Source organism: Procambarus clarkii, chromosome 35 (assembly GCF_040958095.1).
Source record: "Procambarus clarkii isolate CNS0578487 chromosome 35, FALCON_Pclarkii_2.0, whole genome shotgun sequence".
In the NCBI taxonomy this organism is placed as follows: domain Eukaryota; kingdom Metazoa; phylum Arthropoda; class Malacostraca; order Decapoda; family Cambaridae; genus Procambarus; species Procambarus clarkii.
In genome coordinates this window covers 5,687,178-5,699,125 of record NC_091184.1, presented here as the reverse complement: position 1 = coordinate 5,699,125, position 11,948 = coordinate 5,687,178, and the positions used below count along the sequence as shown (strand labels likewise).

At 42.9% G+C, this 11,948-nt stretch overlaps 1 long non-coding RNA gene across 1 annotated transcript in view; it reads left to right on the top strand.

Moving 5' to 3' along the window:
* Window positions 1–3,529, top strand: part of LOC138371208 (uncharacterized) — a 4,158-nt gene extending 629 nt beyond the window's left edge. The window contains exons 2-3 of the long non-coding RNA XR_011230336.1: window positions 219–325; window positions 3,062–3,529. This is a non-coding gene — a long non-coding RNA (uncharacterized lncRNA). The remainder of the gene's footprint in view (window positions 1–218; window positions 326–3,061) is intronic.
* Window positions 3,530–11,948: the final 8,419 nt, after the last annotated feature.

The following is an 11,948-nucleotide window of genomic DNA, read 5'->3' as shown; positions in this document are numbered from 1 at the left end:
TATAAACTTGATCACCTTCCACTTATTTTCTCATGTGCTACCTACATGTACAAAACCTTATTCCTAAATGCATATTTTGTTCTGAAACTTGTCCTTTATATGTTGTGTATCACCATCTCTGGAGAGTTTTATCTGATTGATGTATAAATTACTTTTAATTTTACAGAATATTATTGTTATACTGAATTTATTATTATATAAATAACTTAATTTTACAGAATCATCTATCAACGCACATCCACAAGTTGAGGAGGAGGATGTGACCTTCCAGATGTCTGAAGTACTGAAACAGGCACCAAACAGGCCTGGTGGATCTAGGTACAAGGTAAAATAATTTAATTTTTTATTTTTTTTTTTTTACTAATTGTCCGATATATATATATATATATATATATATATATATATATATATATATATATATATATATATATATATATATATATATATATATATAAATATATATATATATATATATATATAAATAAATATATATATATATAAATATATATATAATGTGTCGTACCTAGTAGCCAGAACGCACATCTCGGCCTACTATGCAAGGCCCGATTTGCCTAATAAGCCAAGTTTTCTTGAATTAATGTTTTTTCGACTACCTAACCTAACATTTTCAGCTACCTAACCTAACCTATAAAGATAGGTTAGGTTCGGTCATATATCTCTATTAATTTTAACTCCAATAAAAAAAGAATTGACCTCATACATAATGAAATGGATAGCTTTATCATTTCATAAGAAAAAAAATAGAGAAAATATATTAATTCATGAAAACTTGGCTTATTAGGCAAATCGGGCCTTGCATAGTAGGCTGAAAAGTGCGTTCTGGCGACTAGGTACGACATATATATATATATATATATATATATATATATATATATATATATATATATATATATATATATATATATATATATAATATGTATGTGTGTGTGTGTGTGTAATTACCTAAGTGTAGTTAAAGGATGAGACCGTCTTCCCAGCACTCTTTGTCATATAACGCTTTGAAACTACTGACAGTCTTGGCCTCCACCACCTTCTCACCTAACTTGTTCCAACCGTCTACCACTCTATTTGCGAAAGTGAATTTTTTTATATTTCTTTAGCATCTGTGTTAAGCTAGTTTCAATCTATGACCTCCTGTTCTTGAAGTTCCAGGTCTCAGGAAATCTTCCCTGTCGATTTTATCAATTCCTGTTACTATTTTGTATGTAGTGATCATATCACCTCTTCTGTCTTTTAGTTTTGGCATATTTAATGCCTCTAACGTCTCCTCGTAGCTCTTGCCCTTCAGTTCTGGGAGCCACTTAGTAGCATGTCTTTGCACCTTTTCCAGTTTGTTGATGTGCTTCTTAAGATATGGGCCAACTTCTGTTGTTGGGCACCACACAACAGCTGCATATTCTAGCTTTGGCGTAACAAAAGTCATGAACAATTTCTTTAGTATATCACCATCCATGTATTTAAACGCAATTCTAAAGTTAGAAAGCGTAGCATAGGCTCCTCGCACAATATTCTTTATGTGGTCCTCAGGTGATAGTTTTCTATCTAGAACCACCCCTAGATCTCTTTCTTTATCAGAATTCTTTAAAGATTTCTCACATAATGTATAGGTTGTGTGGGGTCTATGTTCTCCTGTTCCACATTCCATAACATGGCATTTATTAACATTAAATTCCATTTGCCAAGTGGTGCTCCATATACTTATTTTATCCAGGTTTTCTTGAAGGGCATGACAATCATCTAAATTTCTTATCCTTCCTATTATCTTAGCATCATCAGCAAACATGTTCATGTAATTCTGTATACCAACTGGTAGATCATTTATGTAGACAATAAACATCACTGGTGCAAGAACTGAACCCTGTGGTACTCCACTTGTGACATTTCTCCAGTCCGATACATTGCCTCTGATTACTGCCCTCATTTTTCTATGTCAGAAAATTTTTCATCCATATTAGAAGCTTACCTGTCACCCCTCCAATATTTTCCAGTTTCCAGAACAACCTCTCTATGTGGAACTGTCGAATGCCTTTTTTAGGTCCAAATAGATGCAGTCAACCCAACCATCTCTTTCCTGTAATATATCTGTTGCTCGATCATAGAAACTGAGTAAATTCGATACACAGGATCTTCCAAATCGAAAACCATACTGTCTGTCTGAAATTATATCATTTCTCTCCAGGTGTTCTACCCATTTAGTTTTAATTATTTTTTCCAATATTCCAATTCCAATTTTTTCCAATAATGTGTGTGTGTGTATGTATATTTGTGTTGTTGAATATGACCGAAAGTCAGTCTTTCTGCCCCTCTCCTTACTGCTATTGTTGTTTCTCGCATCTTTGTATTGCTTGTATGTTTGGGCAATTTTTCCCCTTTTCCTAGTTCTGCATCTCTGCTTTAGTATAAATTTTGTTGTGCCATTATCATATATTTCACAAAACTTGACATACATCTCATTTACTTCATGTCCTAACAGCAAGTGTTTGTCAAATTCCTTAAGGAAATATCTGAGTTCCCCATAATGACCTCTCCACAAGTCAGGTTTTTCAACTGCTTCAAGCTCATTTTCTTCCAGATTATAATGCATTGCATACTATATTCCCAAAAAGACATGGTCACTTTAACCCAAGTGACCATGTCACTTGGGTAAAAGGAGGGAGGTACCAAAGGAGGGAGGTACTGAATGATAAATATATCATTCTCTTTCCTGGTAAATATAATATCCAGCATGGAGGGAACATCCCCTTCCCTCATCCTCGTAGCTTGTTTAACATGTAGAAACATGAATGTTTACAGGGTGAGGTTTACGAAATTATATATATATATATATATATATATATATATAATTGGTCTCTGGTCTATATATATTATATATATATATATATATATATATATATATATATATATATATATATATATATATATATATATATATATATATATATATATATATATATATATATATATATATATATATAAGTTTGTGTGTGTGTAATTTATATAAATAAATAATTAAATATTAATTTTGTTAATATCTTTTCAGGGAAAACTTGCAAGTACAATTCGTATACAAGAGGGGCAACAAGAGCCAGAGGATGTCTACTAAGAAAATATATAAGTCTTTATCCTCACACTCTTGATATATGGTCTTCTCTGGTCTCTTTATTTTCTCTCCTCACAAATGTCCCTTTTTTTTATTTCTTTTACGTTTCTCTCCTGTTTTTCTTGTCTTTTAATCTCTCCTTTCCTCCTCTCTTCTAACACCTCTCGTTTCCTGTCTCTTCTAGCTTCTCTCTTCCTTTACTTTTTATATTTGTGGTATTCATTTATGTCATTTTTATCTTGTATATTTTTCTTGTATCTTTTTCTTATCTTGTGTTTCTCTTCCCCTTCTCTTCAATGATTTCTCATTTCTCTCCTCTCTCTGTTGTTTCTGTTCTGTCTTCTCTCTCCTTGCCTTAATTTTGTTCTGTCTCCTCTTTTGTTGTGTGTGTGTCTTTCTGTCTGTCTGTCTCTCTCTTTCTCTGGCTCTCTTGCTCTCTCTCTCTCTCTGGCTCTCTCTCTCTCGCTCTCTCTGGCTCTCTTGCTCTCTCTCTCTGGCTCTCTCTCTCTCTCTCTGGCTCTCTCTCTCTCTCTCTGGCTCTCTCTCTCTCTCTCTGGCTCTCTCTCTCTCTCTCTGGCTCTCTCTCTCTCTCTCTCTGGCTCTCTCTCTCTCTCTCTGGCTCTCTCTGGCTCTCTCTCTCTCTCTCTCTCTCTCCCTCTCTCTCTCTCTCTCTCTCTCTCTCTCTCTCTCTCTCTCTCTCTCTGGCTCTCTCTCTCTCTCTCTCTCTCTCTCTCTCTCTCTCTCTCTCTCTCTCTCTCTCTCTCTCTCTCTCTCTCTCTCTCTCTCTCTCTCTCTCTCTCTCTCTCTCTCTCTCTCCCTCTCTCCTCTCTCTCTCTCTCTCTCCCTCTCTCTCTCTCTCTCTCTCTCTCTCTCTGGCTCTCTCTCTCTCTCTCTCTGGCTCTCTCTCTCTCTCTGGCTCTGTCTCTCTCTCTCTCTCTGGCTCTGTCTCTCTCTCTCTGGCTCTTTCGCTCTCTCTGGCTCTCTTTCTCTCTCTGGCTCTCGCTCTCTCTGGCTCTCTCTCTCTCTCTCTGGCTCTCTCTCTCTCTCTCTGGCTCTCTCTCTCTCTCTCTGGCTCTCTCTCTCTCTCTCTGGCTCTCTCTCTCTCTCTCTGGCTCTCTCTCTCTCTGGCTCTCTCTCTCTCTCTGGCTCTCTCTCTCTCTCTGACTCTCTCTCTCTCTGGCTCACGCTCTCTCTCTGTGGCGCTCTCTCTCTGGCTCTCGCTCTCTCTCTCTGGCTCTGGGTCTCTCTCTCTGGCTCTCATATTTCATTTGATTTAAAAATGTCTGAGATTTTTTACTTAATCTAAGTTATATTGCATGGTGCTAATATGAATATTATACATGACTGTTTTTTCTTTTCTTTCTCTTTCTCCCTTTCTTTCTTTCTTGCTTTCCTTCTCTCTCTTTTTCTTTCTCTTTCTACATGAATATTATACTTGACTGTGTTTACATTCACTTGTAGATTTTTATTTTTAGTTAATTAGTTCTAAACTTTTGATTAATAGATTTTTATTATTAGTCATAGAAAAACTATAGTGTTATATGTATACTCGGAAAATTTTACTTGTTTTAGTTTTAAGTAACAATAACTGCTTATAACGTCAGACTGATCTCAGCATGACATGAATCACAGGCTGCTTGATCACAAAATCTATTGTGTTCACATATTGCATATATAGATTTTTAAATTTTTACTTTTATATTCTGTTATAGATATAGTCTATATATTTCGAGCTATTACATATATTTTGTTGTATTACTCATTCTTAATTAAATAAATATAATATTTTAATTCTCTTTTTGTACCCTATTTATTTGTAATTTACACATACATATATAGGATGTCCATTTCTATCTCAGATATGTCTTCTTTCTTTCTCTCCCTTTCTATTTCAGATATGAATTACAAAATTATTATACCCTAATTTACCCTAAACGCTTTAATGTAGGTAATTAAAAGATCATAAAAAAGTTTTTAGAAATGTTAATTATATACGTTCTAAGGTTGTATATAAAAGTTCTCAAAAAACCTTTTCTAAACGTAATTATAAACGTGCTGAAAACAATGAAATGTCGTTTTTAGGATGTTTTAAAAACATGAAAATGTTTGCTGGGAATGCTATCGTAATAAAAGCCAATGTAATAAAATCTGAGCAGTTAAAATAGATTAAGAGAGTAATATTCATGTATAGATTGAACAGTATTATTCATGGTATAGTTTGGTTATAATAAGACCGTATCATTCATTGTATAGTTTGTTTATATTAAGACAGTATTATTCGTGGTATAGTTTGGAAGAATTCAAACAATAATAATCTCAAAAGTGAAAAGCAAAATTATTTGAGTATCCCACTAGAATTGTACACTGCTTTAACACTACAACAGTGTTATTAAGTAAATACCGGGCATAACTGAAGCTGGACTATGTAACAAATTAATCTTAGAAACTTAAATAATATAAATAACATAGCGAGGCCAAAACAGTAAGAAAGGCATGAGGCTTAAGCAGTGCTAGAAAACAGAGAATAAATAGCGGAGTAAATACAAGACAAACTGAAACTGAACAAGTAAATAGCTTAAGACCGTATTATAATATACTTGTATTTAAGCTGAACAAATAAAAGATATAATATACTTGTATTTAAGCTGAACAAATAAAAGATATAATATACTTGTATTTAAGCTGAACAAATAAAAGATATAATATACTTGTATTTAAGCTGAACAAATAAAAGAGTAAACAGTGATAATCATGGATAATTTGGGTAGATTAAAGCAGGACTATACAAGGTATAGGATGGTTAGGTTGAACAGTAATATATGCATGGTATAGTTTGGATAGATTAAAACTGTAATGTTCATGGGATAGATTGGTTAATTAAACAGTACTTATTCATGGAATAGATGGTCTAGATTAAAACAATAATAGTCTCAAAAGTGAAAACAAAATTATTTGCATATCCCACGGTAATGGACACTGCCTTAACGCTGCTACAGGAATAGTAAGTAAATACAATTAAGGCATAACTGAAAGCTGAACAAAGTAATAAATTAATTTAGGGAACTTAAATAAATGATAACATATGGCGTAGCTCACCCAAACCGACAGACCGCTCTACGGCATGCGCCTACCCTGGAGGAGTAAAACAGAACAGTGAGAACGGGAGGGGAATATTATATTCTAATAATAGAATAAGACCGTAATATAATGTACTTGCATATAAGCTGAACAAATAAAAGAAACAGTGGTAATCATGGGAAGATTTGGTAGCTTAAAGCGGGATTAATCAAGGGATAGGATGGTTATCTTGAGGTTATCTTGAGATGATTTCGAGGCTTTAGTGTCCCCGCGGCCCGGTCCTCGACCAGGCCTCCACCCCCAGGAAGCAGCCCGTGACAGCTGACTAACACCCAGGTACCTATTTTACTGCTAGGTAACAGGGGCATAGGGTGAAAGAAAGATTGCCCATTGTTTCTCGCCGGCGCCTGGGATCGAACCCAGGACCACAGGATCACAAGTCCAGTGTGCTGTCCGCTCGGCCGACCGGCTCCCTGGTAGGTTAAACAGTAATGTGCATGGTATGTTTTGGATAGCGTAAAACTGTAATGTTCAAGGGATGGAATGGTTATTAAAACAGTACTAATCAAGGGAGAATGGCTAGCCTAGCAATAATATTCTCAAAAGTGAAACAAAATTAGTTGAGTATCCCACAGCAATGGACACTGCATTAACGCTGCTAGAGGAATAGTAAGTAAATACAAGGCATAACTAAGCTGAACAATGCAATAAATTAATTTAGAAACTTAAATAAAAGATAATAACATAACATAGCCCACCCAAGCGGACAGACCGCCCGACGGCATGCGCATGCGCTGGAGTAGGACAGGACAGGGAAACAGGAGGGAACGTGTACGTGCAGGAACAACAGGCGGCTACACCGAGGGACGAGACGTCATGGAACAAACGGGCCGGTCTACACCGGTCAGGCCAAACGGCTGGGGCGAACATAACGTGGGACACCGGGGCCAGCAAACATCTGGGGACGAACAAACCGGGATACACCGGCCAGCCCAAACGACTGGGTACGAACAAGCCGGGATACACCGGCCATCCCAGACGACTGGGTACGAACAGATCGGGCTACACCGGCCAGACTGAACATCTGTGTACGAACAAGCCGGGCTCCACCGGCCAGACAAAACGTCTGTGACGAGCAAGCAGGGCTGCGCCAGCCAGACAAACAGCTGAGACGAACAAGCTGGGCTACACCAGCCAGACAAACAGCTGAGACGAACAAGCTGGGCTACACCAGCCAGACAAACAGCTGAGACGAACAAGCTGGGCTACACCAGCCAGACAAACAGCTGAGACGAACAAGCTGGGCTACACCAGCCAGACAAACAACTGGGACGAACGAGCTGGGCTAAACCAGCCAGACAAACGTCTGGGACGAACGAGCTGGGCTACACCAGCCAGACAAACGTCTGGGACGAACGAGCTGGGCTACACCAGCCAGACAAACGTCTGGGACGAACAAGCTGGGCTACACCAGCCAGACAAACGTCTGGGACGAACAAGCTGGACTACACCAGCCAGACAAACGTCTGGGGCGAACGAGCTGGGCTACACCAGCCAGACAAACGTCTGGGACGAACGAGCTGGGCTACACCAGCCAGACAAACGTCTGGGACGAACGAGCTGGGCTACACCAGCCAGACAAACGTCTGGAGCGAACGAGCTGGGCTACACCAGCCAGACATCAACTGGGACGAACAAGCTGGGCTACACTAAGCGGCCAAACGTCTAGGGACGAACAGGCTGGGGTACACCAGCCAGACAAACGTCTAGGTACGAACAGGCTGTGCACCAGCCAGACAAACGTCTAGGACGAACAGGCTGGGCTACACCAGCCAGACGAACGTCTAGGACGAACAGGCTGGGCTACACCAGCCAGACGAACGTCTAGGACGAACAGGCTGGGCTACACCAGCCAGACAAACGTCTAGGACGAACAGGCTGGGTTACACCAGCCAGACAAACTACAGGGACAAACAGGCTGTGCTACACCAGCCAGACAAACGTCTAGGAACGAACAGGCTGGGTTACACCAGCCAGACAAACTACAGGGACAAACAGGCTGTGCTACACCAGCCAGACAAACGTCTAGGAACGAACAGGCTGATCTACCCCAGCCAGACAAAACGCCTAGTTACGGACAAAACGAGCAACACCGGACGGACAAACAACTGGGAAGAACAAGCAGGGCATCACCGTCCAGACAAACGTCTGAAGAAGAACATGCCGGACGACACCAGCTGACGCAAGGCAGCCAATAACAAGAAAGTGTTGGGCCTACCCACCGGGGCACCGCCGCCACAAGGGCGTCTCCTGCCCGAGGGCGAGAAGGGAGAAGGACAGGAAGGAAGCGAACACAGCCCAAGGCAAGCGCTCTTCGGAGCGCCATGCCCCGTGGGTGATGCCGTCCTTGGCATGGGCCCCTAGGGTCGGGCCCTAGGGACAAAGACAACTAAAAACCCGGCCAGGAGGCGTTGCCACCAGGGAGACGCCAGGACGCTCGCAGGGAGCCTGGCAGGCCACGCACGGCCAAGCGCATCACGAACCCTGGCCCCTTGGGCCAAGCCTAGAAGGCGCAACAAACCAGGTTCCAGGGAAAACGCCTGGGACGGGGAAGGAAACGAAGGGCATCCTTGGGGCGAGTGCTTCACCGAGCTCCAAGCCACGTGGGCGCCGCCTACCGGGCTTGGGCCCCAGGGCTCAGAACCCCAGAAACCGCCGCGTGGCGATGCCAGACCACAGAAGGAACCTGGCCGCCCACGCACGGCCAGGCGCGGGCGAAACATGGCCCCTAGGGCAAGCCTAGGGGCACAGCAAACCGGGGAGGGCACACCTGACGCGAATGGTCCACCGAGCATGCAATAGGGCCGGGCCCCAGGGCACAGGACCACCGAAACCAGGCCACATGAAGTCGCCGCAGATAACCAGCGCACCAGTCCCGACCTGGAGGCGCGCCAGCAACCCCAGGCAAGCAGGCGGAAGGCCCTAGGGAACTAGCTAAGCGGCACGAACGGGCCGCGAGGGACGGCGCAAACACACGCCAGCACAGGGGGTAGTCCTGACTAACTTGTACAGGAAACTCTCTTACCTTAGGGTTTGCTGGGTAGGGCTGGGGGCCCCTGCGGTACCGGCCTGGGATGTGGAAGGCCCCAAAGGATCAGAGAACATCAGATCTGGGACCACAGTAGCGGGGATGGAGTCCATTTGCTTGAGAAATCTCGTGTACACAGTAAACAGAACGTAGAAGTGGTAAGGGTACTGGCCCACGTGTCGATGAGGCGTGGTGCTGAGCGTGGAGCCGCTTCGTGAATCGTGGACCGGGACGGGAGAGGGAGTGAGAGCGAGACCTGACTTCGCGCGCTTTTTATGCCACCCAGGCTGGCCGCACCGGGCCTTGCGGAACGCGATGCGCAATTGTCTCTTCCTTCCCCATCAGAAACTCCACCGCCTTTCGTCAAAAGGCATTGGCCATTTACTTACAGTAAGCAAATTTTAGATACTTCGCTAAGATTTCGGGCAGCACATCATTATAAATGAAGTACTTACACTTTTCTTGGACACCAATGATGGTGTTATCTCTGAATTCCGCGATTTTTTTAAATTCCAGTACTGTATATAATGACGCAAAGTATTCGAATAGTTCTGCAATAGTGATCCTATCCTGCGTCATAATTTACATACATATCTACTTCTGTTTTGTGTATTAAAATTACTACATTTTTATATTAATTTATTTCTGTAAATGATGATGATGATAAATTTCAATAAATGTAAGTAATAACATAAGAACGGAAACTGGTTGCGTAAATGGAAATGGTTGGGTACATTTCCTTTCACCTAATGCAACTATTCATGTGTCCGGACACTGGTGATGGTGTGGTATTGGCTATTTATTTGACCATATCTTTGCTTTCATTTAAGATATGTTTTCCTTGAAATGTATTTACATTATCGTCTACATCTTTCTCTATTCTGAAATAAAGACCTTTGACGTTACTTTACATATATGTACATTAATTCTGCTGTTGGAAGAAAACGCTCACTGAGTGGGGGACTAGTTTATTTTATAATAATAATAATAATAATTAATTATTTAAACAAATAATTAATTAATAATAGTCATAATTAATGATTTAATAATTGATAAATCCTTAAATGAAGCCTAGTAGCTCATTATAACGAATAAATAGATGATTAAAGTGGAATTAATTATGGTGACTAATAATGATTAGTGAATAACCATAAATTATTATACAGAAATAAAATTATTGGATAACCGTTATAATGATGATTAAATCAAATACAATGAAGAGAGATCTCGTATTCTTGGCTTATCACTTTGGGGGTTCCGTCGGAGTCCCCCCCAATCCCGTGAGGGCCAGCGGCGCGGAACCCCCACCCCCGAAGGGTGAGCGGAAGCTGGCTGCTCTAAGTAGGAACATGACTTCTCGCTACCGTGGCCGTAAGCGTGCCCGTATGCCCGGAGAGGCCATTAAAAAATAATCAGGTTTTCCTGACTGAAAAAGGTACCATTCCGGGTCTACTAGACAGATGCTGCTAACAGACGCAGCTCGCTTGGTGGGCCGACGGAGCTCCATCTTGACGAGCCGTGGAGCAGAGAGGTGGGATGGCCCACCAACTGTGCCCTGGGAGGAGGACCTACTGCCGGGTTTGTACTCCGAGCAGGGAGCGCTTTCCGCCATGGCAAATGACTGGTCGATCCTGTGTATATCTTCGTCGTAGTAGCCCGCCCTCACAGAGACCAGTCCTGGAAGGCTGGCCCCAGGGCGGGTGTGGGAATGTGAACGCTATCCACTCCGAGGCCGACTCCCCAGGGTCGACCCCGTGTTGGTCATTGTCACTGTGGTGAGCCCCGCGGGTGTGGAGTGGAGGTGTCGGCTTAGAAGCGTGTCGGTCACCTCCCAGGATACCTCGCACGGTGGGCATGAGAGCTGTGGTCCATCATCACAGGTTTTCCTCTTCCTCGTTCTATTGTGGATCTGGAAGTATTAAAGCAGTAAGGGTGGGCAGGAGCTGGTGTGCAGAGGCAACATGAAAAGCAAAGGCACAGGTGCGTGGGACCCGCATCAAAGCATACTGCTGGCAACTTAGGCTGTGAGAGTAGTGATAACTGGATGCGACACCTGTTGCGTAAGGCAGGAATGGGTGGAATTGAATGAAGCCCCAGCATAACTGAGTGGGGAACTGCGGGACCACTTACGCTCAACAAGACGAATTAGAACTGTAACGAAATTATTATTAAGAATGTAGAGAAAATGCGGTCTTCCCTTCTTCTCTCGTGAAATTCCTCGGCTGGGACATGCCATCTGTAGCCTTGGCAGCTGGACCATTGCAGCTGCGGCATCTTCGGTTGGACGCCGCTAGATGTCTACTTCAGTAGCTGGGTCATCGTTGGCTGGATACCTCCTTCCGGAGCCTCAGCTGCTGGGTCATCGGCTGAAAACTCGTCAGCCGGGACATCCGGAGCTGGGCCAGGCCCCCCGGTGTCATGCACATCTGGCACACCACCAGCTAGCCCAACAGCTGGGCCTCGCCCAGTGGCCGTAACACTACCAGCTGGGCCCCCAGCTGCTGGATCATCGGCATGTACTACGTCAGCCACCTCCTCAGCAGCTGGGTCTGGCCAAGGCATGCTCAGCTGTAAGACCGTCAGCTGAGCCCGCAGCTGCTGGCTCATCGGCTGGGACCACAACAGCCGGCACGTCAGCAGCTGTGCTTGGCCCCCAGGGGC